The sequence below is a fragment of the Macaca mulatta genome, chromosome 15 (assembly GCF_049350105.2).
Source record: "Macaca mulatta isolate MMU2019108-1 chromosome 15, T2T-MMU8v2.0, whole genome shotgun sequence".
Lineage (NCBI taxonomy): Eukaryota > Metazoa > Chordata > Mammalia > Primates > Cercopithecidae > Macaca > Macaca mulatta.
The window spans coordinates 43,560,685-43,567,287 of NC_133420.1; positions in this window are offsets into that span (position 1 = coordinate 43,560,685).

The window sequence follows — 6,603 nt, forward strand, 5'->3', positions numbered from 1 at the left end:
TTGAACTCCAGCCTGAGGGACAAGAGTGAGACTTCGTCTCAAAGAAAAAAAAAAAAAAAAAAGTAAAATTCTCTATGTTTCATCAATGGAAAAATTGCTACATGTGTGGAGGGAGAGAATAAAAGAGAGTGAGAGAAGATCAAATGTTTTTAAAAATAAAATAGAATCATATATATTGATCTGGAAAGATATATATACTATATTGTATAGTTGAGAAAAGCAAGTTGCAGAACACAATGCATAGCTTGATGTCAAGAGTATGTATATCATACCCCATATACATATATATTGAAAACTTAAGGACCCCTTAATTTGTCCAGAATTCCCTATGAAAAAAAAAAATGTGCTAAGTTCTGGGGCAGTGCAGAAGACTGGAGAGCAAAACTCAATAAAAGACAGAGCAAAAGTTCTCACAACATAGTGTGTGGGAGTCCTACTGGAGGGAAGGAGGCTGGCTCAAATACAGGGCATCAAGACACCTGCCAGTGTTTGAAGTTGTGGACAATACGAGGCCCAAGAACTAAGCCCCAAACAAACAAACTACATAACTGAAAGTACCACAATCTTCCAAGCACAAAAAGATAGGGAGTGAACAGGCTTTCAATCACAAACAAACAAACAAACAAACAAAGTCCATGACTTAAGAACAAGAATGAAACACAGATTGACTGAGTTTTACTAAAATTGCAACTCTGCGCCAACCCCACTTAATCACTGATGAGGTTGAAATAGCAGCCTTTCCCATTGTGGAAGACAGTGTGGCGATTCCTTAAGGATCTAGAACCACAAGCACCATTTGACCCAGCAATCCAATTACTGGATATATACCCAAAGGATTATAAATCATTCTACTATAAAGACACATGCACATATATGTTTATTGCAGTACTATTTACAACAGCAAAGACTTGGAACCAACCGAAATTCCCATGAATGATAGACTGGATAAAGAAAATGTGGCACATATATACCATGGAATACTATGCAGCCATTAAAAAGAATGAGTTCATGTCCTTTGCAGGGACATGGATGAAGCTGGAAACTATAATTCTCAGCAAACTAACACAGGAACAGAAAACCAAACACCGCATGTCCTCACTCATAAGTGGGAGTTGAACAATGAGAACACATGGACACAGGGAGGGGAATATCACACATTGGGGCCTGTTGAAGGGTGGGGGACAAGGAAAGTGATAGCATTAGGAGAAATACCTAATGTAGATGACAGGTTGATGGGTGCAGCAAACCACCATGGCACGTGTTATATCTATGTAACAAACCTGTAGGTTCTGCACATGTATCCCAGAACTTAAAGTATAATTTGAAAAAAAAAAAAAAAAAGAAAGAAGTATCAGCCCTTCATCTAACAGAGCAAAGGGGGAGCCCCTATGGTATGCCTCTATGGCACACAATTAAAGATTTTCTTTCTTAAAAACAAAAAAAAAAAAAAAAAAAAAAAAAAACAAGAAAAACAGGGTCTCTCTCACCCAGACTGGAGTGGAGTGGCACAATCACAGCTCACTGTAGCCCCGATCTCCTGGGCTCAAATGAAGCTTTCGCCTCAGTCTCCTGAGCAGATGGGACCACAGGCACATCTATGTGGCCTAACAGGCCACCATGTCCTCTTAATTTCTTTTTTCTTTTCTTTTCTTTTTTTTCCTTTTTTTTTTTTTGTTTTTTTGTTTTTTTGTTTTTTGGTAGACATGAGGTCTCACTATGTTGCCCACATTGGTCTTGAACTCCTGAGCTCAAGTGATCCTCCCTCCTCAGCCTCCCAAAGTACTGGGATTACAGGCATGAGCAACCATGCCCAGCCATAAGATTTTTTAAAATGCAGCAAAATATAACTAATGATCAAGACAAAAAAAGCAATACAGGCAGATATTGGTGTTACCAGGTAGGGACTTTTAAATGGTTATAAGCAATAGATTAAGAAAACAAAGCAAGAGGTAGACAAAGCAATTAAAAAGATGAAGGATTTCAACACAGAACTGAATCTACAGATAAGAATCAACTGGACATTCTATAACTAAAAAAATTCAAAAATTGAAAATACGTAGAATAGGTAAAGAGCAAACTAGACACAGAAAAACCAGGAGTAGTGAAATAGAAGACCAGCCATACAAAATATGTGAACTGAAGCAACAAGAATTTAAAAAGAGAACAAAAGAAAAGTGGAATAAAATGTAAGATAGAGATGTATGTTGGATTCAGTGAACACGTATAAAATATGCATAATCAGAGTCAGAGAAAAGAGAGAGAGACAAAAATACATCAGGAATATTTCAAGAGCTATCAAGAGATAATGACTGAGAATTTTACAAAACTGTGATAGTTACCAACATACAGATTTAAGAAACTCAGTTAATTTCAGTCATTTTCTTTAATAGTCAAAATGCTAAAGATCAAAATCAAAATGAAAATCTTGAAAGCTAATTGAAGGAAAAAGACAATAGAAAGGCTGACAATTGACTTTTCAATAGAATCTGTGTAAGGCAGAAAACAGTAGAATAACACCATGACAAAACACACACACACCACCACCAATCTAGAATTCTAGACCCCGTGAAAATATTCTTCAAAAATGAAGGCAATGGGCTGGGCGCAATGGCTCACACCTATAATCCCAGCACTTTGGGAGGCCAAGGTGAGTGGATCACTTGAGGTCAGGAGTTTGAGAACAACCTGGCCAACATGATGAAACCCCATCTCTACTAGAAATACAAAAATTAGCCAGGCCTGGTGGTGCATGTTTGTAGTCCCAGCTACTCAGGAGGCTGAGGCGGGAGAATCGCTTGAACCTGGGAGATGGAGATTACAGTGAGCAGAGATTGTGCTACTGCACTCCAGCCTGAGAGACAGAGTGAGACTCCATCTCAAAAAAATAAAAATAAAAAGGCTATAACTTTCAGTTCCAGCCATGATAGAACAGTTTATGACAGATTATTCTCCCACTGGAAGTAACTGTTAAAGTTAAAGTACATATAATAATATATAGTATTTCAAAGCATTTGGTGTACAACCAACAAAGACAGGAATTAAGGAGTTACAGTCTTTGAAAGAGAGAATGCAATTGAGGCAAACTTTACATTCTCCCTAGTGTATTTTATGAGGACATTTTCCAAATCACCGTGTGGAAGACTAGAGCTCAGACAGAAAGCAGCAGTCTCAGTGGGCCAAGGGGTAGATGTTGGAATTCAGGGCTGCTGAAATGGTGAGAACTTGAAGAACACAGGAAAATACAGAGAAAGACTCCTAAATTCCACATATAATCCACATGTGGCCAGCTCCCAAAATGCTTAATCACAGGCCAAGACTCCAAGAAACCCAGCAGAAAAAACAGCTTAAAAGCTAAAGAGACAAGAACAACTTTCAGCAACTCCACGGTGTTGGGAGACTAAGGTTGAAATTCAAGCCCTGCCAAGGTGAAAGACCTTGGTAAATACCCTAGATTTTCAGTTGAGTCCCCCAAAAGACCATCCATTAGAATAAATGACCATGTACTAACAGTAAAGTCTGTACGCTAGGGGTAAGAGGAACCTTGAAATAGACTGGCTCTAATAAAGATTAAAATCGGGCTTTTGACAATTTCAAGGTGATCTGCCAGTACTTTATCTGCCTTTCAGAAGAAAACTTAACCATCTTTGGAGGAAGATAACATCATGCAGAACCTCTACAATTTTTCATCCACTATGTCTAGCATCTGATCCAAAATTATGAGGCATGATGAAAATTAAACATAGACAAAAGAAACAGACTCAAAGATGATTCAGATCGTCTCAGATGTATTAGATGGAGACTCTAAAATGACTATTTTAATATAGTCAAGAAAATAGAAATTAGAATAGTGGGAAAGAAAGGAATTTCAAGAGAGTCAGAATTTATGAAAAAGAATCAAGTAGAATTTCTAGAACTGAAAAATATATTTGAATTAAAAACCATGGATAAATTAACAGCAGACTAGACATAGGAGAAGACAAGTCAATAGAAAATATGCAAATAGAAGCATGGAAAGTAACAAGAATGTATGAAAAAATTGGACCAGTGTCTAAGAGACAAGTGGATCTCAGTCAATAAGCCAAGGCTTAAAGAGGATAGTTTCCCAGAGGTCACAAAGCTAGCAAATGTCTGTCTGGGATTTGACGTCAGGCAGTCTGACTCCAGAGTTCACCCTCTTAGCCGTTGTACTATACCGCCTCCTGATATTTAAAAAGAAAAAAACAAACAAAACAATCCCAAACAATGGATGCCAAAGGCTGTCAAAAGCAGTTTGAATAGATTTCCCTTTGTTGAATTGAAAATCAACACTTGTGAATTATTAGAACTATGTCAAATAAAGAAAAGCACACAGAAAGCCTTTTTAAAAGCTGAGCTGGCATCTAGATGCTCCTAGAGACACAAAGCCTGCATCCTCCCCTCTCCCCTACAATCACCATCACTGTCCCACAACATCTGTATTCATTGATAGCCATGGGAACATTTGTTTTATAACAGGAGAAGGAAGAGTTTGGATAAAGGTCTGGAGAACAATTTTTTAAAACCAGATGGAATGGGATTACATTGCCTTTATTCCCCCAGTCTGGCCTTCTGAAGTGGGTTTTTGTCCCTGTGATTCATTCATTCAAACATTTATTGAGGGCCTTCTCTGTGCCAAGCACAGTTCTAATGTCTGGGGATTCACCAGTAAAGAAAACAAGAGGGAAACTTCAATTTGCCAATTAACAGTTATCTCAGTAATTTCCATGTTCAATAGCCTCTTTCTTCTCAGGTTCTTTTGGGTAAAGCCTCACCTTTGCTTTTTCTCTGTTCTGGGTGAGTGAGGAGGCTGATGTGGTGTCACTATGATATTAAAAGAGGGGGCCTCCAATCTATGCTCTGGCCTCTGGGTCCTCATGCATGACTGAGAGATGCTGGGCCTGATATGGACCTGTGTCTTCGTCCCTGGGTGACTCAGTCCCACCTCAGCTCTGGCTAGCCCTGCAGGTTCTGCTGGGTCTCAGTCACATATTCCACTGGGCCTATGACAAAGATACCCATGCTAAGCCTCTTCCACAGTCTCCTCCCCAGGAAGAATGCCCCCAGGATGGATGCAGGAATTGTCTGGATGCTTCTCACTCCTTGGGGGAGCAGCCAGGACCAAGACTGCTCCCCGCCCAATAAGTGGTACCACATCTGGCTCTGTAGCTCTGCCTCTGTGCTTCTTAAAATGCTGCCTCTTCTCTGCACCATACCCCTCTCCCTAATTGACATGGGTGACCCAGCACAGAAGCATCCTCCAGCGACCCAGCACAAACCTCCTCTGCTTGGGTGCTCCCTTCATCTTGAGGAAGGCCTCCCCTTCCAGATGTTAGTCCAGACAAGCAGGGGCAGAATGGGACACACATATCTGAGTCTTCGCATCCTCTGACCCTCACCCTAACAAGGTTTTCCCCTTCCTCTCCCAGCCCAATCAGAACATCTCTAACACGACATCCCCCCTCACTCCTCATGGTCTTGTTGTCTCAGTAGAGGGGAATCCTCTTCACATGGCACAGGAGGCTCTGTGGTCTAAGCTGGCTGAATTTGACTATTTACATAGGAGCCACTGGACTACTAGGAAGCGAGAGTGATCACTGACAAAAATACATGGTTTAGTCACCAAAAAATAACACTCCTGTACTCCACCCGTATCCAAAAAAGATAATTGTACACAGTTCCATAAATGACTTAGATCCAAAGGTCAGGCAATAACAAATGTTGGCAAGGACGTGGAGAAAAGGAAACCCTTGTACACTGTTAGTGGGAATGTAAATTAGTACAACCACCATGGAGAACAGTTCAGAGGTTCCTCAAAAAAACTAAAAATAGAGCTACTGTATGTTCCAGCTGTCTCACTGCTGGGTATATACCCAAAAGAAAGGACATCAGGATATCGAAGTGATATCTGCCCTCCCATGTTTATTACAGCACCATTCACAACAGCTGAGATTTGGAAGCAAGCCAAGTGTCCCTCCACAGATGAATGGATAAAGACAATATGGCACGTACACACAATGGAGTATATTAAGCCATTAAAAAAGAATGAGATTCTGTCATTTGCAACAACATGGATGGAATTGGAGATCATTATGTGAAGTGAAATAAACCAGGCATGGAAAGATAAATGTCTCATGGTCTCACTTATTTGTGGAATCTAAAATCAAAACAATTGAATTCATGGACATAGAGAGTAGAAGGATGGTTGCCAGAGGTTGGGAAGGGTAGTAGGGATTTGGGAGGAAGGTGGGGATGCGTCATGGGTACAAAAAAGATAGAATAAATAGACCTATTGTTTGATGGTACAATAGGGTGACTATAGTCAATAATAATTGTACATTTTAAAATAACTAAAAGGGTATAATTGGATTGTTTGTAACACAAAGGATAAATACTTGAGGGGATGGATACTCTATTCTCCAAGATGTGATTATTATGCATTGCATGCCTATATCAAAACATTTCATGTACCTCATAAATCTATATACCTACTATGAACACACAAAATATTAAATTTAAAAAAGATAATTTTTATAGTGATATATTCCATAAAAATATTTTAAAGGTTGTGTCATAGAGAGGCATTGG